Source organism: Pinus tabuliformis, chromosome 5_1 (genome assembly GCF_031772625.1).
Source record: "Pinus tabuliformis cultivar Carrire ecotype Pingquan chromosome 5_1, CPIR1, whole genome shotgun sequence".
Lineage (NCBI taxonomy): Eukaryota > Viridiplantae > Streptophyta > Pinopsida > Pinales > Pinaceae > Pinus > Pinus tabuliformis.
In genome coordinates, this window is record NC_142305.1 from 77,500,812 (window position 1) to 77,513,420 (window position 12,609).

Sequence of the window (12,609 nt, forward strand, 5' to 3'; positions counted from 1 at the left end):
CAAATCATTATCTCATGGATTCCATAAGTTGGAATTCTTGTTGAAACAATTGCTTCCTCTCTAGATTAGAGAACCCTTCGATGAGGATTCCATTAGAGAATTTTGAGAATCTTGTATATCCCCAACTGGCAGATGTTTCCTTTTTGACTTCATGTATGATGAGCCTTGTCCTAGATGACTCCTTCCTTTTCTTCAATGTCCACTGAGGTTCCCAAGAGCTATATTATTCATGTTTATATGCCATGGGTTTTGTCCTTCATGATTCCCATGGTGATGTCACGAGCTCTTGTTTCTAATGCTTCCATGATGCATCTTATTATCTTGGTCATATCTATAACACAAGATTTAGGATCTTATGATATCATAGGAGAGATTTGTCACTCCCTCTTTCCTTGGTCCCTTTCTTCAACGTCCTCCATCTTTCCAGTGATATGAGCTTCTTTCTATAAGAATTGAATCTTAGTTATACTTATTCGGTCTGCTTGAGGACCAAACTTGTCATTCCTTTCTTGCTTATCAGTTAGAATGATGATTATTATCTTCCTTCCTAGATCTTGTAGATGGGATCTTATGAAGATATCCTACATCCTTTGATACCTTTACTTTCATTAAGATTAGATTTCATGTGACCTTCTTTATTGCACCTTCAGAGAATGAGTTTATCATCTACATCACTTTGATGTCTCTAATATTGCTATGTGAGGGGATCTTTCATAAACATCCCTTTCCATAAATGTAGAGGAGACCTATTGATATGTTTAATGACTTCAGATGCTTAGAGGACTATGACTATCCTCCTCCTTCATGCAAGTGATCCAGGTGGATCTTCAGATACAATGGCATGGAAAAGCTCCAAAATCAAAGTGCTCAGAATGAAGTTGACCCAGGACCATAGCATAGACCTCGTCATCCTGATTCCAATGGTGTAAATGACACTTCAATCCAAGTTTGGATGATGAAGTTATCGCAAAAAGAAGGTTGCTTTGTTCCCTAGGAAAATGAGGCATTTTCCTTTAAAAATGGACTTTTAAGCTTAAAAGGAAAAATCACAATCGACACATTCCAAGGGGCAGACTTAAGGAGCACAATGGAACCCCCTTATCAGTGATCTCTAATTAGATCGGATCGGTGATTAGAAGGTAATCAGGTCAGTGGAAGCGGTGTCGGTGATATTGGGGTAATTGACATCAGCGATCAGGGGTGCGATCGGCCGAAGCCGATATCAACGATCGGCGGTCAACAGAGTTCCCCGATATACAGGGCCTTGGACCTCCGTGACTTGCAATTGCGATATTGGGCCCGGACCCGATAACTATATATTCCCGATTTGATATTTTTTGAAATCCGGGTAAACAGTTTTGGTCAGATTCTAGTGTTTTACAGGGTCTTTAGTGTATTATTGCTTCAACAATCAAAAGACTATTTTGAAGGCTCCGTTGCACTCGTCAACCCTTCCATTCAAACGACCTCTATTTTATGCCAAACAACCCTGATTTAAGAGGGAATTGTCCTAACAAAGGCATTATATAATCCAATGATTGAGAAAAATCAAGGGGAGAGGAATTTTAGCACGTTGTTCGAGGGAGGAGAGATTTCAGGTGGCTGATAACACATTTTGTCTTTTTTGGACAAGTTTTAGATGTTTTTCAGCCCTCTTAATGCCACAGACACATTGGTGCTGCCCACTTCTCCATCTAAATTCTTCTGTTCTCAGCCATCTTTCAGAATGGAGGTGTAACCCTCTTTTGATGTATCAGATGATTGCATTCTCTTCTTTTTATTCCATTTAATATAAAGGCCTCCCCATTGACAGAGCAGGGTCTGGAGACGTAGTTCGAGTTGTACGAACTCCGTTATTAAGTATTTGTGTCTTCCTTCATGTTTTTTATGCGTTTCTTCTTCTTTTCCTATGTGCACATTATAATTCTGTGTTAAGTTGTAATTTTTACATGTGATTCTTTCCATACATCTATAAGCGAAAGTATCCTGGATCAAGTGGTATCAGAGCAGGGATTTTTAGATGTGAATTGCATGTTTGTATGCTAACAATAAACAAGCTCCAAAGAGGTGAAGGGGAACTAGAACCTTTTGATCTTGAAGTAGGGCTTGCACATCGAAGGAGAAACATGGCAGAAGATGAAGCTCATCTTGAAGAGGAGCATAATTTCAAAAAGACTTTCTATTCAATGGCAAAGAATATCAGTTAGCTAGCTTTAAGGCTGGAAAAAGCAGAGGAGAGAAACCCAGAAGGACAAGGTTCAGCACATGGGAATGGTCGAGAAGAACCCCCTCCTTCTCCTTCCGGGAGTGAAGGTTCTCCTTCCTCTCACCATAACCGCAGAAATTCAAAGGATGCATCTAAGAAACCTTTCTTTAAATTAGATGTTAAATTTGATCTTCCCATGTTTAATGGGGAAAACAATGCGGAAAAACTTAATAATTGGATTAGGCAGATTGAGGTCTACTGTAGGATTCAATAGATCGTGGAGGATGAGGCAAAGATTCAGCTGGCCTCTCTACAGCTGAGCAGCACTGCTCTCGTTTGGTGGGAGAGCAAGTTGCAGCGGAGTAAGAATGTGGGTAACCTATTTTCCTCATGGCCTGATTTTATTTCTGCTTTAAAGGAATAGTTTTATCCCTTAGGATACAAGCAAAAAGCATTAATGAATTGGCAATATTTAAGGCAAGGCAAAGGTCAGGATGTTTAGAGTTTTATAGAGGAGTTTAGAAAACAAGCACTAAATTTGGGTATTGCACTTGATACACTTGAAGTTGTAACTAAGCATATTGGCTCATTGCATAGCTATATTAGGCATTCATTATTACTATTTGAACCAACCACTATTGACTCAGCTAGCGTAAAGGCAATTCATATTGAGAGCTGGGGCAAAAATGAAATGGATTATCAGTCCATAAGGCCACCTTTCAAACCTCCCAATGGTAAGTCAAAAGCAAAATGGAAGGGAAAGGAAAACAAAACAATAGCAGCCAAAGAAGGAGAATGATCGTATTGCAATCACTGCAAAAAGGAAGGCCATGATGACGATCACTATTGGAAGCAGCACCTAGAAAAATGTCTAAAGAAGTATGGAGGAAAAGGGAAGCAGAAGACAGTGGCAACGGCGCAGCAAGACCTTGGATCGGATTCAGGAGATGAAGCGTTGATCACAGCAGCAGGAACAAAAGGTACTCTTACACCTCATGTTAATTCTGAATCGCATGAAGGCACCAATTCTGAAAATGAGTCCCTTCCTAATGGTCAAAAGAGAATTGAACCGTTTCATATCAGAGTTGTTGTAAATCACACCAAAGTTGAAACTCTATTTGATACTGGGTCCCAAGCAAACTTAATTGCAGAATCCCTGTAAAGAAACTTGGCTTAGAAACAAGACCACACCCGAAACCTTACCCGCTTGGATGGATACATGATAAAGCAAAATTGAATGTAACCAAATAGTGTAAGGTCAAATTTGTAATTGGTTCTAAGCTAGTAGATGAAGTAGAATTGGATGTAATACCACTAGATATATGTGGCATGGTGTTAGGGAGCCCATACCTGTATGATAGGAAGGCAGTCTTCTTTCGACATGAAAACAAATACCAAATCACAAAAGATGGGGTAGAATATATAGTAAGGGCTCATCAAAATAAAATCAATGCCAACCTTGTAAGTGCTGGACAGATGAAAAGATTGGTGAATTCCAGTAAGGGTTGCATGCTTATGGTCGTAAGGGAAAAAGAGGCAAAATTCGCTGATGCTTTCCAGGGCTATGATCAGGGACATAAATAGGAATTATCTAAATTAATTTCTAATTATGATGAGTTGTTTTAGGAACCGAAGGGATTACCTCCAAAGAGGGAAATCCAACATGAAATCCATTTGCATAATGATGCTCCTTTGCCTAATATTGGCATTTACAGGATGTTGACTATTGAGATGGAGGAAGTCAAGAGACAAGTGTAGGAATTGCTAGACCAAAGGATCATAAGGCTGAGCACCTCTCCGTGTGGCTCACCGATTGACTTAGTGCCAAAGAAAGATGGTACATGGAGGATGTGCATAGATTACCGTGCGCTCAACAAAATTATGGTGAAAAATCGCTATCCCCTTCCATGCATAGATGATTTATTATATCAATTAAAGAATTTTGTTTATTTCACCAAGTTGGATTTGCACAATGGTTATCACTAGGTCTGAATCGTAGAGTAGGACGTATGGAAAACCACCTTCAAGACCAAACAGGGGCTGTTCGAATGGATGGTGATGCCATTCGGGCTTTGCAACACTCCAACCACTTTTATGAGGGTCATGAATGATATTTTTCGGCCTTTCATTGATGAATTTGTTCTTGTATATTTAGATGATATAATTTTCTTTAGTAAGAGCTAGGCTGAGCATGTGTGTCATGTAAAGAAAGTGCTTGATGTATTGAAAAAAGAAAAACTCTTTGTAAAATTGTCAAAGTGTGAGTTCGGGAAAACCTCTTTGGGTTACCTAGGTCATATTGTTGGTCATGGTCAGTTAAAAATTGATCCCTCTAAAGTCGAAGCAATTTTAAATTGGCCTAAGCCTACAAGTGTAACCGAGGTCTGTAGCTTTTTAGGTGCATTCCAGTATTGGAGGAGATTTATTGCTAACTTCGCTGTTATTGCAACACCTTTACACACATTGACAAGTGTGAAACAAGTCTTCCAATGGGGAGGAAGATAGCAAAAGTCCTTCGAAACATTGAAGGAAAATATCAACACCGTGCCAATCTTAACATTACCCAATCTCCAATAGCCATTCAAGATTGAAACCGATGCCATCAGCTATGCCATGGGAGCTGTACTGATGCAGAAAAAGAAGCTGATTCGTTACCATTCTGAGAAGTTTTCTCAAGTTGTGTTAAACTATCCCACTTATGACAAGGCGCTTTATGCCTTGGTGAAGAGTGTGAAAAAGTGGAAACACTACCTGATCGACAAGGAGACCATCATCCATACAGATCATCAGCCCTTGTAGTACCTTCAGTCATAAACCAAGTTGCAACAATCTCGTCATTTCAGGTGGACGGGTTTTCTTCAACAGTTTCATCTGGTAATAAAGTATAAGAAGGGCACTAGTAACAAGGTGGCCATATGCTATCTGAACCTCCAAAATCTGCTTCTATTATTTTGCATAATGCTTCGTTATCTTTTGAAAGTTATGCTGAACAATATGCTAACGATGATGACTTTAAGGAGGTTTATGAAAAACTAACCCATGGTTCACAAGTGGACAACTATCACTTGCAGGGTAAACTGTTGTATCACCTTGGTAAATTGTGTATTCCCACAGGGGAAAGAGTACATGTAATTCGAGAGGTCCACACCTCTCTTGTGTTTGGACACTTTGGTGTTGAAAATAATTTATGTAATGTACAAAGATTTTGTTTTTGGCCTCATATGAAAAACATTGTGACTTGCTATGTAAAGGGGTGTGTGATGTGTTCTGTTTCAAAGCCCTCTAATAGAAAACTTGGGCTCTACACACCACTCCCTATTTTGAGTCATCCATGGGAAAGTGTGTCAATGGACTTTGTAGGAGGTTTGCCTTTGTCCAAAAAGAGTCACGACTACTTGTATGTTGTCGTTGACCATTTTAGCAAGATGTGTATTCTTATGCCTTGTAAAAAGCATATTACTACAGAGCAAACTACTTCTCTTTTCTTTCAGCATGTTTGGGTCCATTTTGGATTACCCACGTCCATTGTGTCAGATCAGGACTCTCGCTTTCTCGGAGAGTTTTGGACCAGTTTGTGGAAGAGGATGGACACCAAATTGAAAAGAAGCACGACATTTCATCTGCAGATTGACAGACAGATAGAGGTTGTAAACCATACCATGGTACACTTGTTATGAGGCTATTGTGGGTAAGATCCCAAGTTGTGGGATGAACATCTCCCCTATGTACAACATTCCTACAATCGATCAGTGCATTCATCTATGCAGCATTCACCACTTGAGACATGCTTTAATTACCTGCCAAAGGACCCTTTTGATATGGTCTTTGGAAGGGAAGATGGCTCCAGTAGATGTAATGATAAGGACAAAGCTCAACAGTTCATTCAACGAATCCAATTGATTCACCAAGCAATACAAGAGAAATTGGAGAGAAGTCAAGCCAGTTACAAGGCTCGACATGATAAACACCGATTCGACCACCAATTCCAAGTGGGCGACAAAGTGTGGTTCCACATCAGCAAGGATAGGATTAAGGGAGAAGGGAAGAAGTTGTGACCCATCCGGTATGGTCCATTCACCATATGGGAGAAGATTGGAAACAATGGCTTTCGTCTTGATTTGCTGGTGTGTATGCAGATGTACTCAGTCGTGAATGTAGAGAACCTAAAGCTGTATGAACCACCATTGATCATGGACATAGACGAGGTGGGCACAGTTCCTACAGTTGATGATTTTGCACCAAAATATCTCGATGAGTTACCAGAGGACATCATCCTTGACTGGAGGAGATGTGGAATACATTCGAGTGGGTTTTAAGGGAATGCACCCCAACAAGGCCAAATGGTTAGACAAGGAAAAGGTGAGGGAACAATTCCCTCACTTGCCAATTGACTAATGAAAGATTTTGGCGGTCCAAAAGCTCCTCAATGGGGAGGATTGATCCAGGTGGATATTTAGATACAATGGCATGGAAAAGCTCCAAAATCGAAGTGCTCAGAATGAAGTCGACCCATGACTAGAGCATAGATCTCGTCGTCTTGATTCCAACGGTGTGAATGGGACTTCAATCTGAGTCCGTATGATGAAGTTATCACAAAAAGAAGGTTGCTTTGTTACCTAGGAAAATGAGGCATTTTCCTTTAAAAATGGACTATTAAGCTTAAAGGGAAAAATCACAATCGACACATTCCAAGGGGCGGACTTAAGGAGCGTAGTGGAACCCCCCTGATTAGCGATCTCTAATTAGATTGGATCGATGATTGGAGGACGATTAGGTCAGTGGAAGCGGTGTTAGCGATATCGGGGTAATCGGCGTTGGCGATCAGGGGTGCGATCAGCCGACGTTGATATCGACGATTGGCGGTCGATAGAGTTCCCCGATATACAGGGCCTTGGACCTCCGTGACTTGCAATTGCGATATCGGGCCCAAAACCGATAAGTATATATGCCCGATTTGATATTTTTTGAAATCTGGTTAAATAGTTTTGGTCGGATTCTAGTGTTTTACGGGGTTTTTAGTGTATTATCGCTTCAATGATCAAAAGAATATTTTGAAGGCTTTGTTGCACCCTCCAACCCTTCCATTCAAACGGCCTTTATTTTATGCCAAACAACCCCAATTTAAGAGGGATTTGTCCTAACAAAAGCACTATAAAATCCGATGATTGAGAAAAAGGGAGGGGAGAAGAATTTCAGCACGCTATCTGAGGGAGGAGAGCTTTCAGGTGGCTGATAGCACATTTTGTCTGTTTTGGACAAGTTTTAGATGTTTTTCAGCCCTCTCAATGCCACGGACACATTGGTGCTACCCACTTCTCCATATGAATTCTTCTATTCTCAACCATCTTTCAGAATGGAGGTGTAACCCTCTTTTGATGTATCAGATGATTGCATTCTCTTCTTTTTATGCCATTTAATATAAAGGCCTCCCCATTGACAGAGCAGGGTACAAAGACATAGTCCGAGTTGGACGAACTTCGTTATCAAGTCTTTGTGTCTTCCTTCATGTTTTTTATGCGTTTCTTCTTCTTTCCTTGTGTGCAAATTATAATTCTATGTTAAGTTACAATTTTTACATGTGATTCTTTCCATACATCTATAAGCGAAAGTATCCTGGATCAGTAAGGAATCTTGATGACCCATCAAACCTAGAGATGTCCTTGAAATCATGAAATCATTTAACCAAACTTAATTATAGAATGAAAAGATACTTACTTGTCATGTGAAGATGAAATATTCACCTTGTTGAAGCAGATGCATTGATGCTTCCTCCAGATGATATCGTTGTTGTAATGATAGGAATATTTCCTTCTTTGCCTTCGAGTTACTTCGACTTATACATCTGTAAAATGTTTAATGTACATGGGATGACACTGCATTTGTTTCAAATAAGTAGACCATGGAACCTTGTAGTATGCAACATTATGTAGAATCATAGAGTATTGAGGTCGCTTGCCATGATGTATAAAGACCCATTAGTTAGAATTATTGTTTCATAGGACTTATTCATTTTATATTGAGTATTTTTTATATAAACTTCTATATATATGCCCTTGAATATATAACATCAAGTTCCGAGAATCCAAGATGTCAAGAATGTTCCTTTTATAGAAAGGATTCAATCTGAGTTGACATCTTCATATAGTGGCACCGAGACTATGGGTAGAATGGGACTTGTAAAATAAATGTAACATGGTTGTGTATATCCAAACTGAACTGTTGTACGGGATCTCCTAATAGAATATTTTTCCTGTGATAATTTTCATCTTTGTCCGAGTTTTCTGAGGCTGAGAATGTGGGAAGAATATGCATATAGGTCATCAAGTTGAGATAGATTGGAATTCAAAATTGTGACATTGTATACTGCTGTTGTAGACTGATCCTTGAATGTCTCTTTTATCTACCCTTCCTTTGACTTTAGCACCTTAGCTCTGATACCATGTTGAAGAATCTAGGGCAATTAGCATTAGTAATATTCTTCTAGACTTGATAATAATTTGTGAAGTACTTTTACAATTTATCTTAGCTTGATATTCTTCTTATTATTAGTGTGTGTGTTTACTTCATCAAACTTCTACCAAAAACAAAGAGACAAGAACTCAAGAAGTTGGCATTATGTGAGGGCCAAAACCTCTCCCTCTTGTAGAGGAAAACCTGCATGTAATTCTTCTTATAGAGATTCCAATTGACAAACACCAAGACCTTGACCCTTGAACTACTAGGCCACTCCAAGACCAAAACACCAATCATTTTCTTTGTCACTACTGATATCATCATCATTGTTGTACCATTGAGGCCATCATTACTGCATCATCGAGATCTCCATCACTGCTACAACATCAAGATTACCACTGTTGCACCACCAATATCCTTACTGCTATATACTCATCAATATCTTCATTTCAACAAAGAGATATGATATATATATATATATATATATATATATATATATATATATATATATATATAGATATGATAGTTTCACTTAGTTTTACTGAGATACTGATCTTCTCCATTGAATTCATGACCATATTTATACTAAGATCATACTTATGTCGAGACAATGATCAGTGTCTTATATAGTGTATCATCTTCATCTTTAACATGCCTAAACAATGATCAGCACTGAGGTCTTCATCGTCATATCTATACTGAGATTATGACTATCTTTCCTGCACCCTAGAATGTCACCACTGAGAAGGAGAAAACCATAACTTTCTTTCTGAAATTATACGCGATATTGCAGGGGTATCCGAGAGGTGTCTTCTTGTAATCCGAGTTTCATATTTTTGTACTTATCTGAGAGAATCTGAGGTCCTGTAATTTATCCGAAGTTTTAGAGATCCAAGATTCATGTTTCTCCTTTCTGCGTAGACCCTGACTGGGTATATATAGTGATTTTCCCCTGTATTTGAGCCGACTTGTCCACCAAAAATATGTGTCTCTATATGTGCACTGACTTGATGTTAATATTCATTTTGAGGTTGACTTAACTGTTCTCTTCATCATTTTGCTTACAGTGTTCTTCTTTGGAGGATGGTGCTTGTCTTGGAGGGCTACTTGACAATAGGTTGACCCATATTCATTACATAAATGCTCAATAAGAGCTCTTTAATATAATTTTGAATCGTTGACTTTCCTAGACCTGTGGAACGAGCAAGAAACTCATTCATATAATTTATAAAAATAATATTTTTTTCTTGACAAGTACAAAGATCAAAATTATATTGGCAAATACGGAACCTAGTTACACTTTTCTTCAATAGAGATCATACTCAAAATTCAAATGCAAACACTAATCATACATACCTTTCTGTAGCAAACTTACCCTTGAATGTTGATCTGTGGTCCTTATTACAGTGATCCTTAAATGCATACATTTTCTTGCCTTCTAGGAGCTCGATATTGAATGTATTGTATCTATGTAATTTCGAATCTCCAAGGTCTAGAATTTTGTCCTATGGTAGCCCTATAAGCCCTATTTCTAACCCCATAGGTTGAATCGAGATTTGATACTTGAAGAAAGAGTTATGCCCAATCATCCACAATGACCTGATTGTAGACTTGTTCAGTAGAGCCAACTTGTATGAAGTACCACGTGTCACTGTTTCGACCTTCAGACCTGAAAACAATACCCAACAAACTACAATTCGTTTGATTTCTGTCACTATTTACAAAATTTTAATCCACTTCTCAGAGAGAATGTTATGACTATTTTCCCAAGGTCACTTGTTTGACATGGCATTCGGGAGCCTACAAAAACCCTAAATTCCTCATATCATATTGCCACAAATATAGCGAACCAAGATCTTAAATTAGGTCACGAGTTTCATCGAGATTGAATCTCAAATGGGTTTTAATATAATCCTCTGAAGCTTCGTAGAAAAAATGTTATAACGAAAATTCCAAGATGACTTGTTTGAAGCAGCAAAATCCTAGAATCCAAGGCTCTAAACTTACTTCAAAACATACCTTCAAAATTGATCATAATTTTGTGCCCTAATCATACCTCAACGAAACCTTAAACTCCCTACAACATATCTTGTGTTAGAATCTCATGTGGGCCAAAAAATTACAGAGGTCTTCTCACAAGATAGTTCATTGAAAATTGCTTACATGAGGAGGATATGAGGGTCACAATTTATAGAAATGCTTAGGTTGAGAGGGTCTTCAACAAGTGAACATTGGAGGGGTTTTAGAAGCTTAAAAAATTATTAATTATTGAAGATTCAATGACCACAACCAATTATGAGTGCCTTGCCACAACCCCATGGGGTTTTAGCCCACTAACTGGGGTTACTAACTTCAAACATGAATATCTCTTAAGCAATGAAGAATTACATGGTGTGCCATATATCAACGAAAACATATCGACAAGTAGAATCCATATAGAAGGTTCTTCACTTAGAATAGAGTGATTTTCAAGTAAAAATTCCCATTCAATATCGGGGTAGCCCTTGGTGCTGCTTGGGTTGAAATCAATGACAACCACTGATCAACATGTTTGGTCCCATTTGTGAGAAAACAAAGTGGTGTGTTTTAGCTAAGGCAGGTGTCGCACATTGCACACGTGTGATTTTGGTGTGTTTCAAGGGATTATATTTGTGTTAATGAGTCATACTAACCATGTATATATGTATCACACCATTTTCAAAAGTTTCAAGAACTGTCACACAAGTGTTTTCACGATCGTCACAAATTGTACCTTTGGTGTCATAGTTGGTGGCAACGATCGCAAAGTTGTTGCTTTGAGAAAAGTGTGTTATTCATGTGTTATGAGTGTTCCTTGTTGAGTCATCAAATAATCTAAGTGTGATATCATACTCGAAGTCTTGTTTTGTTCATCCTCATTGCACTGATCTAACACTTAGTCAAAATTGGTAAAACCCCTCGACCATGCCACTCAACCTCTTTCAGCTAGCTTGGACTGCACATTGTGTAGTATTAGCCCTTAAGCAACAACATTGTCTCTTGGCACTGCACAATGCATAGTTTATGCCTCCCAGAATTGCCTCAAACCCAACCCCTGATCTCCAAAAATGCACAATATTTCCCTCCAGCTAGGATTTAAATGTGCATTGTGCAATCTCAGTCCTCAAGTCACAACCTTGAGCTCCTGAATTGTGCAATTATGCAATCACCTAGCCTCCCTGCCCTTCCAGCATTGCTTAGTGGGAAAACGCAGTGCTCAAGCCCTCAACCTGGCTCATTGAATCCCTCTATTATGCAATCCTCAAGCCCAATCCAACCTAAACTGCATATTGTGCAGTCTCAAGGCTCAGTCCTGACCCTTGACTACTTGAGTTGTGCAATTGTGTAGTCCCTAAGTCTCTCCATCAGCCTTCCACCTAGTTCCAACGCAGTTAGTGGATCATCATGCACCATATTAGACTAGGGGTTTATCAGACTGATGTGGTCTTATCCTAAGTGAATTGTAGATGTAGGTACTCTATCATGCTATGATAATATGATGAAGAAGGAGATGGAGAATGAGACCATGCTAGAAGACACCTTTGTAGCTAAAGGTAGAAGATGATCAATCAGGAGGAAGCAAAGGGACATCATTTTGCCACAACAATTCAAGATCTAATAACACTAAAGAATCCTCATCTCTAAGCCATATGGAAGTGGAAGAATAAATCATATTGAGGAAGACACAAAGCAAGCAACAACAAAGAATGGCTTGACATTGCCATGTCATCATGTAGTCCAAGTCATCCATGTAATGTCATGTCATGAGTCATCGTGTGCCACATCATTTGTGGATTATGTAAACTCTTATTTGAAAATGTATTGTAAAGTGGAAATCCAAAGGATATATAAAGAATGGAAAGAGTCATGCAAGAGTTGAAAAGTCATAGGGAAGTCAAATAGTCATGCAAGTAGTCCAAGGGTCATAAGGG